This window comes from Mustela nivalis (assembly GCF_964662115.1).
Source record: "Mustela nivalis genome assembly, chromosome: 3".
In the NCBI taxonomy this organism is placed as follows: Eukaryota; Metazoa; Chordata; class Mammalia; order Carnivora; family Mustelidae; genus Mustela; species Mustela nivalis.
In genome coordinates, this window is record NC_139022.1 from 155,308,014 (window position 1) to 155,328,948 (window position 20,935).

General features: G+C 38.9%; 2 protein-coding genes and 1 pseudogene across 3 annotated transcripts in view; 1 reads left to right on the plus strand and 2 right to left on the minus strand.

Annotated features, from left to right (window-relative positions):
• The window catches only part of SUB1 (SUB1 regulator of transcription), a 484,727-nt gene that overhangs the window by 335,881 nt on the left and 127,911 nt on the right, over positions 1-20,935 (minus strand). The window lies entirely within an intron of this gene.
• GOLPH3 (golgi phosphoprotein 3) overlaps positions 1-20,935 on the plus strand; it is a 60,635-nt gene that overhangs the window by 14,614 nt on the left and 25,086 nt on the right. The gene's annotated exons all lie outside the window — the stretch shown is intronic.
• Positions 15,332-15,877, minus strand: LOC309861511 (NADH dehydrogenase [ubiquinone] 1 beta subcomplex subunit 10 pseudogene; annotated as a pseudogene). The gene has a single exon. The product of its transcript is annotated as an NADH dehydrogenase [ubiquinone] 1 beta subcomplex subunit 10 pseudogene (transcript).

The window sequence follows — 20,935 nt, forward strand, 5'->3', positions numbered from 1 at the left end:
TTTTTGAGATGTAGAGGTTCTTTATATATTCTGGGTATTAATCCCTTAGTAAATACATGATTTGCAGAAACCTATTATGTAGGTTTCTTTTTACTATGTTGGTAGTGTCCTTTGATCTACAAGTTTTTAACTTTGATTAAGTCTGCTTTATTTTTTTTTTCTTTTGTTGCCTATGCTTTTGGTGGAATATCCAAGAAGTCATTTCAAAATTTAATGTCTTGAAGCTTTTCTGCTGTGTTTCCTTCCATTAGCTTTATAGTTTTAACTCTCTTGTTTAGGTCTTTGATCATTTTGAGTTAGTTTTTGTGTATGGTATAAAGTAAGGGTCTAACTTCATTCTTTTGCATATGGATACCCAGTTATGTCAGCAGCATTTGCTGACAAGATTGTTCTTTCTCCATTGAATGCGGGGTGCTTGTCAAAAATCTCAGGACCATACACTCAAGGATTTATTTCTGGGCCCTATTGTAGTCCATGGGTGTGTATGTTCTTATGATAGTAGCACTTGTTTTGGTTATTGTAGCTTTGTAGTAAGTTTTGAAAACAGTAATTGTGAATCCTTCAGCTTTGTTCAAGCTGTAGGTTTTTGAAAATGGGTTAAAAAACCCATCGATCTGCCTAAAAGTTTAGAGCCCTTGAAAGGAGCTCAGAAGTCTGATTTGGACAGTATCCTAAAGTCTGTTGACTTGTCTTTATATAAACTGCTGATTTGTCCTGGGTTGGGAAGGTGTTGACTTGTCTTTATATAAACTGCTGATTTGTCCTGGGTTGGGAAGGAAATTCAGGAGGAAAAAAAAAAAGAGAGAAAGGAAATTAAGAATCAGAAAGAGAGGTCCAGTATCCAATTATTTATACTTAACCTTATGTGTGTTTACCTTAGTACTTCAGTAGGCACTTGCAAGTCTGGGTTTCTGGAAATGGAGATTTGGAGCTGCATCTTTCCCCTAAGATTGTTCCTGTACTCCTTGTCATAGTCCTTTCTCCTCCAGCCGCACAGTTGCTTAGGTCACACTCCATAGCCTTCTCTTTCACTGTCCACATCCAGTAGGTAACTCAGTCTGCATTTTTTGAATTTGTCTTCTCCTCTCCCATTTTCAAGGTGACTGCCTTACTTCTGGTCCTCACTTATTCTCCCCTAGATTGATTCTCCCCAGTGACTGTTTAAAATGTTCACCACTCCCTTAAAGTCTCTTGTTTTACTCCTTCCTTGCTCTGAGTCTGCATAAAGAGTCTTCCTTTACCTCTCTTCCCCCATCTACCTTTATCTACCACTCCTTTCTGTTACAAGGGGAGGGGCTTCTACTTAAAATTAACCCCCTTCCCCAGGTCAGTATATTCTCCTCCTTTGGGAATTGTGTCCCCTCAGCTCTTAGGTCTCCGTTTCCTCCATCCACCCATCTTCTCCAGTGAGTGCACATTACCCTTTGTCATCATGGCTTTATTTTCCCTGTAGCTTTGTAGATGTGATTATAAACTTTGTTACTAGAAAGTTTACTTAACCTTCAGTAGAATTGCATTGAATTGAAGGTCTAGAGTTTGTTTTTTTTATGTGGTTTCTTTCTCTGTTCATTGTGTGAAGTGACTCTTCTCTAACCTCCGGATTTCCTAGATCACATTTTGGGTGATGCTTTTGCTTGGTTTGTGGAACAGTGGCAGCCTTTTCTTATTCCTATGTTGAAAAACATGTTACCATCTTAGTAGCTAGTAAGACAATTCCTTTGAAGGGAGGAGTTCCTCCTGTGGGCTGTTGTCCAGATTTTAATTAGGAAAGGAAAAGTGATTCCTTTATCACCGGTATAGAGTGTGGGGATGCTGAGTGCTGTGGGGAGTGGGGGTAAAGAAGACCTTCAGTTGAGGGGGGTGTGCCCAGAGAAGAATGTTGGAAATGGTAGGGAACACTTTTGAGCAGAATATTGAATGAGATGTAGCTTGTCACTGATGTTACTTTACACAGCTAAAGAAGAAAATCAGTTGTCTAATAATGAGAAGTTACAAGGAGTAGTTTGTGTGGAATAGGGAACACAAAAAGTAATTAGTATAGTGTGACCTTTAAACGTAAGTTGAAATGATACTGGTGGCAGTTGGAGGTTTTAAAGATAAAAGTAATGCTGTAAACTGAATTTTAAGAAAGGCGGTTCCTTTAAGTGAAGAAAGAATCAGTAGATGGAGAAGCCGGAGGCAGGAATATTGCTAATGGGTTTGAGGTTATTAAAATTTGTGGTATTTAGTGCCTGGATCTTCGATACTGAGAGCACAGTCTTGATCAGAAAGGTAATTTTTATAGAAGTAATAGGATTTAATTACCATTAAAGCTTAGAGGAAAGAAGATGATTGGTTTAAGGAACTATTAGGATAGTAATACTATCCTGATTATTTTCTTGTACAAGTCTGTGCTCCTTGTGAAAAAGACGTAGAAAATAATACATGCTTGAGCTTAAGGGGGCAGAGCAGAGGGAGAAGCAGACTCCCCACTGAGCAGGGAGCCCAAGTGGGGTTTGATCCTAGGACCCTGTGATCATGACCTGAGCAGAAGGCAGACACTTAACTGACTGAGCTGCCCACGTGCCCTGAGAATTGGTTTGAGGAAGGTTTCTCACAGTTCTGGAGGCAGGAAGTCTGAAGATTTGATTGGACTCTGGTGAGATTCCTCTCTCAATGTCCTCACATGGCAGAGAGGCGCAGCAATATCTGTGGTGTCTCTTCTGATGAGGGCCCCACACTCCTGACTAAATCTAAACTTAATTATCGGTCAAAGACCCCATCTACAGTAACATCACATGGGGGCTAGGGCTTCAAAATAAAATGAATTTTTGGGGTATACAGTTCAGTTCATAGCAACATGTTTTTGGAGAAAAGGAATGAAAGGTTGCTGTTTTATTCATATTAGTATTCATATTGAATTATAATATTATTTCCATGCTGTGCCTTCTGTCTTATCTTAACCTCTGCTTAGCAATGTTTTGGCACTCAGGAGATGTTTCTTGAATTCAAATTATATTTTCCCGTTTTAAGAATTAAAAATTAGGTTTTATTGTATGTAACTTTGTGTTTCTGTCTCCCAGATGAGATTGATTTACTACTAGAAAATCACACACAAACCAATATCTAATAAACAAATGTTTTATGGTGACTTGGTAGAAAGCTTAACATGCTTTCACTACTGTATATACTTTTCAAAATGTCCTCAACTTAGAATACTGCCAGTGTGATGTAGTGGTGAAAGCACTGTAGGGTCCCAGCACTGGGCTTTAGTTAGATGTGTGCTGGTTCCGCAGTGTGAACATGGGTATATTTTTCCTCTAAACTTCAGATTTTTCTTTTCTTTCTTTTTAAAACGATTTTATCTTTAATCTATACCCAGCGTGTGTCTTGGACCTACTACACTGAGATCAAGAGTTGCCTGCTCCACCAACTGAGCCAGCCAACTGAACTTCAGATTTTTCAAATGTAAAATGATAGTATTTTCCTAGGTTATTCTGAGGTAATTTATATATGTGAAAACAAACATTGCAAACTGAATTGTTCTTGTGTTGTGTTTATTTTATAGTTAGGTTTTTCTTAATAATCTGCTGTTAAATACATTTTTTTAAAACTTCACTGGTCAAATGAGTGTACATTTTGCGAAGGATCTGTTAAAAAAAAATTCTTTTTTTTTTGAGAGGAAGTCAGTTTGTCCTCACACTTAGTTTTGTGTTTTCGGTTTGAAGTGATCAGTGGCAAGTGTGGAAACAAAAGTGAGTACAATAGTCCTCCGTTAAACACAGGGACTGAACAACGCTGAGCAAGTTCCAAGACCCTCAGTGGAGGCCTGAAACCCTGAATAAAACCTAACCCTCTTCTCTGTGTGTGTGTGTGTGCGTGTGTGTATGAGTTTTTTCCTGTACATGCATATTTATGGTAATGTTTAATTTATAAATGAAGCACAGTAAGAGATTACCAGCTAATAATTAAGCAGTTAAAACAGTATCCTGTAGTAAAAGTTATGTGAATGTGGTCTTTCTCTTTCTCAAAATGTCTAACTGTACTCACCCCTTCTTTTGATGATGAGATGATAAAATGCCTACATGCGGAGATGAAGTGAGGGAGATGAGTAGGGACATTGTGACGCAGTATTAGACTACTGTTGACCTGACAATAAAGTGAGAAGGATTGTCTGAACATGGGTAACTGAAACTTGGGGGGGGGGAGGGGTTACGCTAGTATTTTCTTTCACTTTCATGGGGCTCAAGTGAAGCACACCTAGATTACCCACTAAACAAATAGGTCTTGGAAGGCAAGAATAATAGAGCCAGGGTTTTGGAGCTAGAGAGACCAGTTTCACTTGTGCTTTGCCATCAGTGACTGTGGTAGGTTCCGTAATTCCCATGAGCCTCCGTTTCACTATCTTGCGAAAATGGAACAGTAATGCGTACTTTATAAAAGTCTTCTAAGGGTTAGACTTCGTGTACCACTAAATGCTTAGCCCAGTTTTAGCATATAGTAGGCACTTGGTATATGGCAGACTCTGACTATGTGCATATTGAGGAAAAAAAGGATTTTGGGAGGATATGTTTGAAATGTTAATAGTAAGTTGCCCTTGAAGGACTGGGTGAGAATGGAAGGGGAGGGTGGAGACTTTAATTTTCACTTGTATACTTCTATTTGAAAACACTTTTTATTTTTTTAAGTTTTTATTTATTTACCTATTTTTAAAATATTTATTTATTTGACAAAGAGCAGGCACACAAGCATGGGGGGAGCTGGAGAGAAAGAAGCAGGCTCCCCTCAGAGCAGGGAGCCCAATATGGGGCTTGATCCCAGGACCCTGGGATCATGACCTGAGCCGAAAGCAGAGGCTTTAACCCACTGAGCCACCCAGGCGCCCCAGCTGTAGTTTTGTTTTGTTTGTTTATTTGAGAGAGAGAGAAAGGGAGTGAGCGAGCGTGGGGGTGGTGGATGGAGAGGGAGAAGCAGGCTCCCTGCTGAGCAGAGAGCCTGACTTGGGGCCTGTGGGGCTCTATCCCATCTGGGGCTGTGACCTGAGTGGAAGGCAGGGGTTTAATGGACTGAGCCACCCAGGCACCTGGGGTCGTCACCTGTAGTTTGAAGGAGTTTGTGGTGAATGGAGAGGATGTAGGGCAGGACTGGTCCATGCCTTCCTAGCAGGCCCGTCTGAGGATGTTTGCATATCAATAGGAAGGTAAGAGGTTTAAGATACTTTAGAACTACTGGAATTGTGAGGAAAGGTACTTTTTTTTTTTTTTAATTTTATTTATTTGACAGAGAAACACAGCCGGAGAGGGAACACAAGCAGGGGGAGCAGGAGAGGGAGAAGCAGGCTCCCTGTAGAGCAGGGAGTCTGCTGTGAGACTATCCCAGTATCCCGACCTGAGCCAAAGGCAGCCACTTAACTACTGAGCCACCCAAGGGCCCTGAGGAAAGGTACTTCTTGAGATGGCGGAGCCTGGGTAATGTGTGAGCCTTAGGCAGTTTTTCTGTTGTAACCAGACAAAAGAATGAGGATGGACAAAGTTGAGTTTATTGGTTTGGTTCATTGCTAGAAGTTGAGGCCATTCGTATCAGATGGCATTTACCTCTTATGAAGTCATCTGTTTCATAAAACGGAAGCATAAATGTAAACATAAGAGATTTGAGGAGAATGGAATTTTGAAACAGCAGCCATAGGGAATGGTCAGAGCTTTGATGAGGGAAGCTTATGGAGGGATTTGCCAGGTATCATTGATGACTTAGTTGAAGTTGTATGAAGATTGCAAGGTATTTTTCCCCCACTAGGAGTTCAGAAAAGGAGACAGTGGACAGTTGCATTGTCTGGGTTGAGTTTTGCTAGGCAAATGCAGTGGAAGAAAAATAGAAAATGTACTTAGGAAATTAGCAAGGGTGTAGTTGAAGTGGTGTATTCTTGGCTCGTTTTCCCTATTTTTGAATTGGGAATAATCATAGTACCTCAGAAGGTTATTATGGAGGTGTAAATGAGTTACTGCATGTTTAGTATTTAGAATAATATTTGGCATGTGAGTGCTCAGTAAACGATTGTGTGCTTACTGGAGGTGAGGGTAAAAATGGAGGGGGCTGATGTGAGGAAAAGGAGGGAGGCTTGGGATTGGAGTCCCCCCATATTAAGGAAGAATTGGATGTAGATTGAATTTATTACTAGGATTGGGTTCTAACAGAGGTTTTTGGGGTTTGAGGCTGGTATCCAAGTTCTTAGGGAGTGGGATTCTTATTCTGGAGTCAATGGTAGAATTCAGGATAAGACACTTGAATGGGGAAAAAAGAATTTCTTTAAAAATAAAAAAATTGAAACAAGAGTTGACATATATTACTTACATACAAAATGCTCACCACAGTAAGTGTATTTGTCATTTGTCATAATACAAGGTTATTGCAGTGTTACTATGTACCCTATGCTATCTTTTTTATCCTTTGGAGTTACTTATTTATAATGGGAAGTTTGTACTTCTTAATTGCTATTCATCCATCCCACACCCTCCTCCCCTCTAACAACCACCAGTTTGTTCCTTATGAGTCGTTTTCTGTTTTCTGTTGTTATTGTTGGTTTGTTTTATAGATTCCACTCATAAATGAAATACAGTATTTGTCTTTGACTTATTTCACTTAGCATACCTTCTAGGCCCATTCATTTTGTGAAGGGCAAGATTTTATTCTTTTCTGTGACTGAATAATATTGTGTATATATGCCATCTCTATCATTCTGCTGTTGGACACTTGGATTGCTTCCATATCCTGGCTGTTGTAAATAATGCTGCAATAAACATAGGGATGCATATATCTTTTCAAATTAGTGTTTTCCTTATTTTTAGGCAAAATTCCAGAAGTGGAATTACTGAATTGTATGATAATTCTATTTTTAGTTTTTTGAGGAACCTCCATACTGTTTTGCCTGGGTGGCTCAGTTGGTTAAGCAGCTGCCTTCTGCTCAGGTCATGATCCCAGGGTCCTGGGATCGAGTCCCACATTGGGCTCCTTGCTCGGCGGGGAGCCTGCTTCTCCCTCTGCCTCTGCCTGCCTCTCTGTCTGCGTGTGCTCGCTCCCTCTCTCTCCCTCTGTCTCTGACAAATAAATAAAATCTTAAAAAAAAAAAAAAGAGTGGCTGTAACCAGTTTACATTTCCACCAACAGCGTATGAGGGTTCATTTCTCTCCATATCCTTGTCAAGTATTTGTTATATCTTGTCTTTTTGACACTAGCCAGTTTGACTGATGTGATGTAATTTCTCATGGTTTTGATTTGGATGATCCTGGTGATTACTGAAGTTGAACACCTTTTCATGTATCTGTTTGCCATCTGTATGTCTTCTTTTAAAAAATGTTCAGGCCCTTTGCCTGTTTTTAAGCAGATTATGGTTATTATTTTGATGTTGTTTTGAGTTCTTTCTATATTTTGGATATTAACCCCTTATCAGATACATGATTTCTGAATATCTTCCATTCAGCAGATTGCCTTTCCTTGTGATGATGGTTTCCTTCGCTGTGCAAAAGCTTTTTAGTTTGGTGTAGTCCCTATTTTGTTTGCTTTTCCCCCCCTTGCCTCAGTAGACATATCCAGAAAAATGTTAAGGCTGCCGCCTATGAGTTTACTATATTTTCTTTAGGAGTTTTATGGTTTCAGGATTTACATTTATATCTTTAATCTGTTTTGAGTTCATTTTTGTGTATGGTGTAAGAAAGTGGTCCAGCTTCATTCTTGTGCATGTAATGTCTAGTTTTCACACACCCAATTATTGAAGAGACTGTTTTTCCTATGGTACATTCTTTCTTTCCTTTTTTTTTTTTTAGGTTTTATTTATTTATTTGACAGAGATGCAGTGAGATTGACCTTAAAGTCGTGGGTTTATTTCTGGACTCTCTCTCAGTCCTCTTCCATTGATTGATGTGCTAGTATCATACTGTTGTGATTATTATAGCTTGTAGTATAGTTTGAAATCTGGGATTGTGGTGCCTTCATCTTCCTTCTTTTTTCTCAAGATTGCTTGAGAATTGTTCTAGATTCTCAAGATTGTTCTAGTCTTTTTGTAGTTTCATATGACTTTTAGGATTTTTTGTTTGTTTGTTTAGTTCCGTGAAAAATACTGTTGGTATTTTCATAAGGACTGCATTAAATCTGTACCTCTTTGTGTAGTGTGGGTATTTTAATAATACTAATTTTCCAATCCTTTAGTGCATGATAAATCTTTCCATTTATTTGTGTCTTCAGTTTCTTTCATTAGTGTCTTCTAGTTTTCAGCATACAGGTCTTTCCATTCTTGGTGAGATAGATTTATGTATGTATGTATGTATGTATTTAAAAGATTTTATTTATTTATTTATTTGTCAGAGAGAGAGAGAGACAGACAGACAGACAGAGAGAGAAAGAGAGAGAGAGCGAGATAACGCGCATGCACAAGCAGGCAGAGTGGCAGGCAGAGGCAGAGAGAGAAGCAGGCTCCATGCCCAGTGAGGAGCCTGATACGGGACTTGATCCTAGGACCCTGGGATCACTACCAGAGCCGAAGGCAGTGGTTTAAACAGGCATCCCTTTGGTGAGATTTATTGCTAGGTATTTTTATTCTTTTTGGAATTGTTAGTGAGATTGTTTTCTTACTTTGTCTTTCTGATAGCTTGTTATTAGTGGATAGAAACAGCAGTTTTGTATCCTGAAGCTTTACCAAGTTCATTTCATGTTCTAACAGTTTTTTGGGAGGGTATTTAGGATTTTAGATGAGATTTTTATAGTATCATGTCATCTGCAAATAGTGACAGTTTTACTTTTTTCTTACCAGTTTGAATGCCTTTTATTTTATTTTATTATTATTTTTTTTTCTTGTCTGATTGCTGTGGCTGGGGCTTCCAGCACTGTTTTGAGTAAAAATGGCAAGAGCAGACATCTTGTTTTGTTCCTAATCTTAGAGGAAAGGTTTTTAAGGCTTTTCACCCTTGAGTATGATATTAGCTGTGTGTGGGTTTGTCATTTGTGACTTTTATTATGTTGAGGTATGTTTTTTCTAAACCTACTTTGTTGAGGGTTTTTATTGTGAGTGGATTTTATACTTTGTTAAATGCTTTTTCTGCATCTGTTCAGATGATACTGTGGTTGTTTTTATACTTGATAATGTGGTGTTGTATCATGAATATTAAACCATGTTCGCATCCCAGGAATAAAGCCCAGTTGATTGTGGTGATTATTTTAGAATATATTGTTGGGTTCAGTTTGCTGATATTTTGTTGTGGGTTTTTATGTCTGTATTCATTAGAGATAGTGGTCTGTAGTGTTTTTTTGTTTTGTTTTTGGTAGTGTCTTTATCTGGTTTTGGTGTCAGGGTAATGATGGCCTCAGAGAATGAATTTGGAAACTCGCATTTCTCTTCTAGTTTTGAAATAATTGGACAAGAATAGGTATTAATTCTTTTTTATTTTATTTTTATTTTTTTAAAGTAATCTCTGTGCCCAACATGGGGCTTGAACTCATGATGCAGAGTTAAAGAGGTGCATGCTCCACTGACAGAATCAGCCAGGCACCCACCCCTCTTTTACTATTTCGTAGAATTCACTGATGAAGCCACATGGTCCTGGACTTTATTTGTGGGGAGTTTTTTGATGAGTGATTGAATTTCATTACTAGTAATCAGTCTGTTCAATTTTCTCTTTCTTCTGTATTCCTAGGAATTTATCTGTTCTTTGTAGATTGCCAAATTTGTTGGCATGTGATTCTTTGTAGTAGTCTTTTATAATCCTTTGTATTTCTGTGGTGTTCTGTAACTTCTCTTTCATTTTTGATTTGATTCAAGTCCTTTTTTCTTGATTAGTCTGTCTAAAGGTTTATCAGTTTTATTTTTTTCAGAGAACCAGCTCTTTTTTATATATTTTTATATTTAGTCTTTATTTTGTTTCTGCTCTGATCTTTTAGAATTTCTTTCCTTTCTTCAAACTTTGGGCCTTGTTCTTTTTCTAGTCCTTTCAGGTATAAGGTTAGGTTGTTTGAGATATTTCTGGTTTCTTTAGGTAGGCCTGTATTACTGTAAACATTCCTCTTAGAACTCTGGGGAAAAAGACCTTTTGTAAGGATCTATAACTGAAAGTTAACCTCTGCTTCAGTTATGAATGTAGGCAGGCAACAACCTAAAGTGTTAGCAGTGTCTGAGTTTGGTATCAGTAGAAACTAGAGAATTTTCATATCACAAGACAGCTGTTGTAGACCCCTCACATCACTATATTGGAATTATAGTAGTTAGTTATTCGACTTGCCACCAGAATTTGTTTAATGTGCTAATAAAGCACACATCACAAATTTGTTTACTTTTAATATTTTTATAACTGTCAGTGATTTGGTTTCCATTGTAATCCTGTTTTTTTTTATTTTATTTTATTTTTTATTTTTTATTTTTTAAAGATTTTATTTATTTATTTGACAGAGCGAGATCACAAGTAGGCAGAGGCAGGCAGAGAGAGAGGAAGGGAAGCAGGCTCCCTGCTGAGCAGAGAGCCCGATGCGGGACTCGATCCCAGGACCCTGAGATCATGACCTGAGCTGAAGGCAGCGGCTTAACCCACTGAGCCACCCAGGCGCCCTGTAATCCTGTTTTTTTTAAATGCACTTAATAGACAGGGTAAATACTTAATTTTCTTTTTAAGGCCAGGTTTCAGATAAAGGAGGTTATTATTACTTCCTGTGAGGTGTGGGTTTTTTGTTTTGTTTTGTTTTAAATTATGGCTTGTGTTTTTCTTTTTAAATATATTCTTGTGTTTCTGTCACTTATTTTGATATTTTGGATGTTCATATTGTCCCACCTTTGGCCTGTGGGAATTCCTTTCTTTTGGCTTCAGTATTCTTTTGATATGACCTATTGACCTTTGATAACTTGCTTTCTGTCAACACCAACTACTGTCCCAGGCTTCTCTTATAGATGCCTTATTTCAGACCTAGAATCCATCATTCCTTTAGCGAATGCTAGTTTTTATTTGTGGGAAGTAGACTGATTACTGGGTATACTCAGTGTTAATGAGTTGTGATTGGTTCTAGGACTTTTTAGTGCACAGAGAATATGTTTTCTTTTTCTTTTTCTTTTTTTTTTTTTTTTTAAGATTTTTATTTATTAGAGAAAGAGCAAGCACAAGCAGGGGAGGGGCAGAGGGAGGAGCAGATCCCTGCTGAGCAGAAGGCCTGATGTGGGGCTCGATCCCCGACTTGGGGCTCAATTCGTGCATTCCAGGATCATGACCTGAACTGAAGGCAGATACTTAGCTGACTGAGCCATTCAGGTGCCCCTAGAATATATTTTCGTCAGGGGACAGAGCTAGCACACACTTTTCGGGAGGGAAAAAAATCAGTTATATAGTTTCTGGTTCAAATTTAACATGGTGGATTTTTATTTTACTCACTGGATTTTATACTTTATCTTCTTTTCTCATGGAAAATCTTGATTTCTAAAGTATTAACATATTTGTATTGGCTTACTGTATGTATTAAAATAATTTCAGCAGTACCTGGGTGGCTCATTCAGTTAAGTAGTCTGCCTTGGACTCAGGTTATGATCTTGGGGTCCTGGGATTGAGTCCCATATTGGGCTCTGAGCTGAGTGGGGAATCTGCTTCTCACTCATCCTCTGCCTCTTCTCTTCCCCTCTGTTCTTTCTCTCTCTCTAATAAATAAAATGTTAAATAAAATGTTTTAAAAAATAATAATAATGTCAGTATTACTACTAATTGACTGTTGGGTTCAGCCTTAAGTTTCTGTGTAGTACTTTTTTAAAAAAAATGAATGAATTAATTAATTTTAGAGAGAGGGACAGCATGAAGAGAGAGGCAGAGGGAGAAGGAGGGAGAGAATCCCCTTCTCATGGAGCAGACTCCATGCTCAGTGCAAGCCAGACCTCGCTCTGATGACTCTGAGAGCATGATCTGTGCCAAAATCAAGAGTCCGATGCTTGACCCCCTGAGCCACCTATGTGCCCCACTGTTAGTACTTTTACTGAAGATATACATTTAAAATGCTGCCTTCTTTCTATTTCATTCCTTCCTTCCCCTATTGGTAATTTTTTTTTTTTTAAGATTTTTTATTGCTTTATTTAACGGAGAGAGAGATTACAAGTAGGCAGAGAGGCAGGCAGAGAGACAGGAGGAAGCAGGCTCCCTGCTGAGCAGAGAGCCCATGTGGGGCTGGATTCCAGGACCCTAAGATCATGACCTGAGCCGAAGGCAGAGGCTCAACCCACTGAGCCACCCAGGTGCCCCATCTATTGGTAGTTTTTAAAAAAATAGTTTGGGGTTTATCTTTCCAGTGTTTCTTAGTAAAATTATATATATTCATTCTTGCCCCTCTCCTCCATATGCAAAGGGTAGCCTATTATATATGTTGTTTAGTGTCTTCCTTTTTTCATGTTATAGCCTGAAGATTGTTTTTATCATTATGTAGAGGTCTTTTATGGCTCTGTATTACTTTATTATGTGTATATCTTTCTGTATTCATCAAGTCCCTTACTGATGGATTTATGGGATGTTTCCAAGTTTTCCCAACTTCAAATAATGTCACATTTAATGACTATATGCATATATTGTTTTGTATTTATGAATTTTTTTTCACAGTAGATTCCTAGAAGTAGGATTGTCTGGTTGAAGGGTACATAATGGTTTTTCTAGATTTCCAAATTCCCCTTGGTAGGAGTGGTGTCAGGTCTGCATTCCCATCATAGTGTGTAAGAGTGCCTATTGTTCTCATCTTTGTTAACACAGTATGTTGTCATATTACTGGATTTTTGCTAGTCTTGATAGGTAAGCATTGTAGCTTTAAAAATTGTAAAATACAGCATGAAAGTTACTGTTTTAACCATTGTTCACTGGCACAATGACATTCTCATTGTTATGTAGCTTTCACCACCATCCACCTCAAAAAGCACTACATCAACCCAGACTAAAACTCTACCCTTTAAATAACTCCCCATTCCCTGCCCACCTGCCCTGGGCAACCACCATTCTGCTTTCTGTCAATGAATTTAACTGTTGTAGGTACCTCATGTAAGTGGAATCATTATGCTTGCCTTCTTGTGACTGGCTTATTTCACTTGATAAAATGTCACCCAGGTTTGTCCATGTTGTAGTATGTGTCAGAATTTTTTTTTTTTTTAAAGATTTTATTTATTTATTTGACAGAGAGAAATCACAAGTAGATGGAGAGGCAAGCAGAGAGAGAGAGAGGGAAGCAGGCTCCCTGCTGAGCAGAGAGCCCGATGCGGGACTCGAATCCAGGACCCTGAGATCATGACCTGAGCCGAAGGCAGCGGCTTAACCCACTGAGCCACCCAGGCGCCCCAGAATTTCTTTTTAAAGCTAAAATGGTCCATTGTATGTATATGCCATATTTTGCTTATCTGGTCATCTGGTGATGGATACTGGCTTCTTTTTGAACTGTTTTTTTGGATTCGTACATAATTTAAGCACGGATTTTCTTACGAATGACAGAAAGTATCTTTCTATATGTTTAAGTCCTTTTGTGAATTTTTCTGTTTATGTCTTTTGCTGCTGCTGCTCCTTTTTTTTTTAAGATTTTATTTATTTATTTGATAAAAAGAGAGCATGAGTAGAGAAGCAGAGGCAGGGGCAGAGGGAGAGGGAGAAGCAGACTCCCTGCTGAGTAGGGAGGTTGATGGAGGGCTTGATCCTAGGATCCCAAGACCATGACCTGAGCTGAAGGCAGATGCCCAACCAGTTGAGCCATTCAGGCTCCCCTTGCCCCCCTTTTTTTTTTTTTTCCCTTCTGAAGAGGGAGTGTGGTGGTGGGAAGGGGCAAAGGCAGAGAAAGAGAGAATCTTAAGCAGGTTCCATATCCAGCACAGAACCTTAGACCATGACATGAGCTGAAATCAAGAGTTAGATGCGTAACTGACTGAGCCACCCAGATGCCCCTGTATCTTTTGCTTTTATAAAAAATTGAGTATTCATCTTATTTTCCTTTAATTTTTAATAATTGTATATTAGAGATATTAGCCTTATATCTGTGATTTTTTTTTTTTAAGATTTTGTTTGACAGAGACAGTGAGAGAGGGAACACAAACAGTGGAGTGGAGGGAGTGGGAGAGGGAGAAGCAGGCTTCCCAATGAGCAGGGAGCCTGATGGGGCTCCATCCCAGAACCCTGGAATGATGACCTGAGCTGAAGGCAGACGCTTCACGACTGAGCCACCCAGGCACCCCTGTGATATGTTTTAAACTTCCTACGTTTCCCTTTGTTTTTTGACTTAACGGTGTTTGCCATGCAGCCTTTAAAAAATTTGTATAATTTATCAGTCTCTTTTTTCTTTTAGATTCAAGTAATAGCTGTAGTTTTTTTCCCCCACGCCAGGGTATGAAAGTATTCACTCCTTTTTTCTTTCAGTATTTACATTGTTTCTTTTTACATTTCAGTCCCTGATCCATTTGGACTTTTATTTAGAAGTATAATATGAGGGACGCCTTGGTGGCTCAGTTGGTTGAGCAGCTGCCTTCGGCTCAGGTCATGATCCCAGCGTCCTGGGATAGAGGCCCACATATCCGGTTCCTTGCTCGGCGGGGAGCCTGCCTCTCCCTCTGCCTCTGCCTACCATTCTGTCTGCCTGTGCTCCCTCGCTCTCTTTCTCTTTCTCTCTGATAAATAAATAAAATCTTAAAAAAAAAAAGTATAATATGAAGTATGGATACAGTTTTCTTTCTCTGAGTGGCTGTCCATCTTCCCATTTTATACTGATTTGAGGTAACAGTTTTATCATGTATTAGATTTCAATATATTCTTTTTTTTTTTTTAAAGATTTTATTTATTTATTTGACAGATCACAAGTAGGCAGAGAGGCAGGCAGAGAGAGAGAGAGAGGAGAAAACAGGCTCCCTGCCGAGCAGAGAGCCCGATGTGGGGCTTGATCCTGGGACCCTGAGATCATGACCTGAGCCAAAGGCAGAGGCTTTGACCCACTGAGCCACCCAGGTGCCCCTCGATATATTCTTGAGTCTCTAACTGAGTTTTATTCTTTTGGTCATTTGTTCATGTGTTGGTATCCTAACATTTAATTTCAAGAGGCTTTAAATCTCTTTTACTGTCTAGTAGGGCACTTTCATTTTCTGTTCCTCACATACTGTTCCCTCTCCCTCCCCAGTTTCCTGGTTATTTTTTTGAATTTATCTTTTTTTTTTTTTAAATAGGTTCTTTTGTTTATTTCTCTTATGAGCTTAGTTGTAGCTGGATTTAAAGGGAGATGGGACTAGTAAGGTCAACAGGTCCAGGTTGGGGACCAAAGATGATGACAGAAACAGGTTTCTGATTACTCTTCCTTTTAGTAGTACTAGTTTTGTGAAGGTGCTCAAGGAGCTGCTTTAGGCAGTGGTAGTCTCTTTAGCTGCCTTTCTCTTAGACAGCATCCACTACTTTTGTTTTGCCAGGCACTTTGTGGCAGAATAATGGGCCCCTTATGATAGTGGTAGTGGTCCTGGTAGGCCTTGGCCATCTGGGTGAACTGAGCCAGCTCCTTGGCACAGTTCTGCCTGTAGCTCTCACATTCCCTCTGCTGACAGGCCTTCCAGCCTTTATTGGATAATGTTGACAATTTCTTGATCAACTTTACGGTCTCTTCTCTATTGCATTTCTGCTTCAAACATGCATAAGATATCCTTTTCCTGGGACTTGGTGATGTCAGGCACATGGCGGAACTCCTGGTGGTAGTAGTGGTACCTTGTTCTTCTCATGCCACTGCTCTATAAACTCTTGCTAGGTTCACCGGCCTGTCCATGAGGAGGTGGAAGGCCTTCGTCAGATAGGTTATGGGATTGGGCAGTGAGATTTGTGGTGTGGGCACAGGCATATGGCGCAGGGTCTCCAGATCTCGGGGTGGGGTATGTGTCCTTGTCCCAGCTCTCTGGCATGGTGGCAGCACATGGAGGAGGGGAGCAGATTCACTCTCTGACATACAACCCCAGCCTCTGCCTGGGTCCCACGGCCTCTATTTATTTTTATGAACTTTATTTTTAACTTTTATAGCTCTAGATAAAAACAAAACTTGCTATTTTTATTAGGATGATACTAATTTTATAAGTTAGGAAGAACTGATAACATAATGTTGTTTCTGTAACCAAGAGTGAGACATTTTCCATCTTCCAGGTCTGTTTTTAAATCTTGCAGGGAAGTTTTAAGCTTTCTTCTTCTTCTTCTTCTTCTTTTTTTTTTTTTTTTAAGATTTTTATTTATTTATTTATTTGACACACACACACACACACACACACACATCACAAGTACGCAGAGAGGCAGGCAGAGAGGGAGGCAGAGAGAGAGAAGGGAAAACAGGCTTCCTGCTGAGCAGAGAGCTCAGTGTGGGGCTAAATCCCAGGACCCTGGGATCAGGAACTGAGCTGAAGGCAGAGGCTTTAACCCACTGAGCTACCTAGGCACCCCTTAAGCTTTCTTTGTATAGGTTTGCCTAGGTATTTTCTTTTTTTTGGTTAATATTGTAAATGAGGTCTTTGAAAGGATAACTTTTTATCATTTTTATTTTTACTTCTTTTTTATTGTTTGTTTATGGCAGTTATTGATGTTTGTCAATTTTATAGTCCTAGTTCTTTTCTAAATTCTCTTATTGTAGCACTACACTTCAGTTTTTTTTGGGTATCCATTTATTTATGTATGTATGTATGTATGTATGTATGTATGTATGTATGTAGGTATCTAGTTATATCACCTGCAAGCGTAGGTAGTTTTCCAGTTTTTCTGTCTCTTTTTGCTTATTCTTGCCTAATCTTTGAAGTCTGTCTTTATCTGAAGTCACCATCCTTCTCTCAATCAGTTTAGTTATTTTTGCTAAGAAACTTTTCACACTTCTTTCAAAATAATTAAAAGTTCTTACAAGATTTCAAAAGTAATTTCATATACAAAGTATGTTAGTTGTCTTCTTTGAGATAGAATTCTCATGCCATACAGTTCACCCACTTTAAATGTAGAATTCAGGGTTTTGTGTATGTTCACCGAGTTGTGCAGCAGTCATTACAGTCAATTTTAGAACAGTTTCATTACCCCAAAGGGAAACTCAGACCCTTTGGCCATTATCTCCCTTTTTTCCTGTCTGTCCAATATTAGGGGGCCTTATGTTAGTTATCTTACATTCTGTAGCAAAATTTAACAGAACAAAACAACCAGGCCATTTTCTGTCATAGTTGTCTGTGGATCAGGAATCTGGGCATTGCTTAACTGCGAGGCTCTGAATCGTCTTCCATGAGATTGCAGTTTAGTTGTTGGCCATAGAGAGCTTCGGTTTCATCTGAAGGCTCAACTGGAGGAGGATTCGGTTTCTTGTAGGTTGAGGGACTGAGCACCTCAGTCTTTGCCTGGCGTGTCTGTGTAGGACAGCTCAAAGCATGGCAGCCGGCAGAGCAAGGGATGAGGCCCAAGATGGAAGTCCGCAGTGTATTTGTGACTGACCTCTGAAGTGACGTACCCTGATATTTGTCATACTCTGTTAGAAGCAAGTCCAGTGTAGGTTCACAAGGAGGAATTATATAAGGGTATGGATGCCAAGAGGCAGGGGATATTGGGGCCTTTCTTAGGGGCTGCTTCTATACAAGGATAGGATAACTAATTTTTCTGCAGTCTATTTTGTTTTTTGGCTTTTTTTTTTTTTTTAAGATTTTATTTATTTGAGAGAACATGCAAGAGTGATGGAGCACGAGTGAGCATAAGCAGAATGGGGTTGAGCACAAGCCAGGGGAGGGGGACAGGCAGACTGCACTGAGTGCAGAGCCCGACACAGGGCTGGATTCCATGACCTTGAGATAATGACTTGAGCCTAAATGAAGAATTGGACACAACCTGAGCTACCCAGGCACCCCTGTTTTTTGGCTTTTTAACCCATATTCTTTCTGATGATAGGCTACTTTCTGTAGGGCTCATTAGTTACCTCAACATAGCAGGATGTATGGTTTTTAGGCAGTAGTGGTGATATTTAGGTTTCTGTGTACTCTGGGTCCTCTCAGCCTGAGAGTTTAATTTGAATTCTTAAAATCTAAATGTAGTATAACTTGCCATGCCTCTGTAACTTACTGGTCTGGCAGTATATTCCCAATTTTCTTACCAGTTTGACATTTGAGAAGATCACATTGCCAATTGAGAACTTGAAATTCTTGTCCTCTTCTAGGCTTATGTTTAGCAGGGCCAGACACCAGTTTTCAGGTACCTCATTATAAAGGCTTATCTATCCTGAGATGTGTTCACTTTATTCTTCAGACAGTTCTTTGTATCCTATTGAAGAGCTTTTAAGGGGTGTCTGGGTGGCTCAGTTGGTTAAGTGTCTCCTTCAGAATCAGGGTGCTGGGGTCAAGCCCTGTATCAGGCTCCCTACTCATCAGGGAGTCTACTTTTCCCTCTCCCTATGCCCCTCCACCCTGTTCCTGCTCGCTTGCTCTCTCTCTCTCATAAATATGTAAAATCTTTTTAAAAGAATTAAGGCTCTTTTTAGAATACCCTTGATGATTGACTTGCAAATGATTTTTTGGAATTCAGCATGATGAAGTATCTGGTTTTGCCCTAAGTCACGTACCCCCTTAGGGAATTCTTAATTGCTTAGACTCACACTTGTAGAATGGTTGAAGTCTGTCTCTTTCATGGTGTACATGAGAAAATGGAGACACAGAGAGGATATTAAATGACTTTTTTAAAATCCTGTAAAACATTTTCCTTATGGCCAGGGCTGGTATTCGGATTTCTCACATGTGGTCCAGCCTAGTTCTTCTACATCTCAGTGACACTCTTTGTGTAACGGTTTTTATTACATAATTCTGTTTCTTGTTAGAGGCTTATTCTGATTTTTATTTCTTATTCAGTTGGTTTTGGTAATATGTGTTTTTCCAGGAATTTGAACATTTCATCTGAGTTGTCTGATTTATTGGCATATAGTTGTTTATAGTGTTCCCTTGTAGTTCTTTAGATTTCTGTAGGTTTAGCGGTGATGTGTCCCTCCTTTTATTTTTGACTTTGGTAATTTGCGTATCTCTGTCCTCTTTCTGCCTTTCTGCCTTTCCTCCTGTCCTCCTTTCTCCTGTTTTAAACTTGATTCTTGATTTTTTTTTTTTTTTAATAACTTTTGACTTCATGGATCCCCTACCTCCCATTTTCGTATTTTGCTTTCCATTGATTTCTGTATTGAACTTTATTTCCTTCCCCTTGGTTGATTTGGATTTAGTTTGTTGTTTTTCCTAGTTTCTTAAGGTGGGAGAATAGGTTGATTTGAGACCTTTCTTCTTTTGTAATACAGGTATGTAATAGAGATGTAAATTTCTTTCTAAATACTACTTTAGCTGCATCCCATAGATTTTGATAATTTGTGTTTTTATTTTCATTGAGTTCAAAATATTTCCTTTTTTTTTTTTTTTTGTTTTCTTTGACCAGTGGATTATTTAGAAGTCATAGATTAATTTCCAAATGGAGATTTCCCAGATTTCATTCTGTTGATTTCTAATTTAATTCCCTTGGAGTAAAACATACTTCATATGATTTCAGTCCTTTTGAAGTTATTGTTTTATGGGCTACCATGTGGTCCATCTTGGAAAATATTCCAAGTGTGCTTGAAAATCGTGTATATTTTACTATTGGTTGTTGGTGAGTTTTATAAATGCCATTTAAGTTGACATGGTTGGTAGTGTTGTTCAGTTTTGTATCTTTGTTTTTTTGTCTAGTTCTATCACTTATTGTCATTGTAGTTAAATACTGTTACTGTATTGTGTATTTCTCTTGTTTTTGCTTCATGTATTTTAGGATTCTGTTGTTAGGTGTGTATATGTTTGTTTATAATTGTATTTTCTAAATGTTAACTTCTTTATCATGAAAATGCCCCCTTTGTTCCTCTTAATTTTCTTTACTCTAAAGTATATTTTGTCTTTTAACAAAGTATACTTTGTCTTTTAACAAGAAAACTGTTCCAATTTTCTTTTGATTCCCGTTTGCATGTTCCTTTCATTCTTATAAACCATTTTATGTTTTGGAATTTAAACTGTCTTTTGTAGATAGCATATGGTCAGGTTTTTTATCCAGCCTTACAGTCTTTTATCTTTTTTTAATTTATTTTTAATTTTACTTATTTATTTTTAGATACTATTTATTTGAGAGAGTGAGCAAGACAGATCACAGAAGGAGAAGGAGAAGCAGATCCACTGCCAAGCAGAGAGCCCAACATGGGTCTTGATTCCAGGACCTTGAGATTCATTAATTATATATATCAACCAGTGCTTATCATAACGTGTGCCCTCCTTAATACCCATCACCCAGTTACCTCATTCCCTCCCTGCTCCCTTCTGTAACCCTCTGTTTCCCTGAATCTAGAGTCTCTCATGGTTTGTCTTCCTCTCTGATTTCTTCCCATTCTGTTTTCCCTCCTTTCCCCTGTGGTTCTCTGCTCTATTCCATATTTCCACATCTGAGTGAAACCATATGATAATTGTGTTCTGCTTGATTTATTTCATTCAGCATAATCCCCTCCAGTTCCGTCCATGTCAGTGCAGATGGTGGGTGTTCATCCTTTCTGATGGTTGAGTAATATCCTTCTCTATCCATGCATCTGTTGAAGGGCATCTCCGTTCCTTCCACAGTTTGGCTGTTGCGGACCTTGTTGCTATGAGCATTGGGGTGCATGTGGCCCTTTTTTTCACTGCATCGGTATCTTTGGGGTAAATACCCAGTAGTGCAGTTGCTGGGTCTTAGGATAACTCTGTTTTTAATGTCTTGAGGAACCTCCATACGGTTTTCTAGAGTGGCTGCACCAACTTGCATTCCCACCAACAGTGTAAGAGGGTTCTCCTTTCTCCACATCCTCTCCAACACTTGTTTCCTGTCTTGTTGATTTTGGCCTTTCTAAGTCATGTAAGATAGTATCTCATTGTGGTTTTGATTTGTATTTCCGCATTGGCAAATACGGTTTTTAAAAATTTACCTTTTGCATCTAC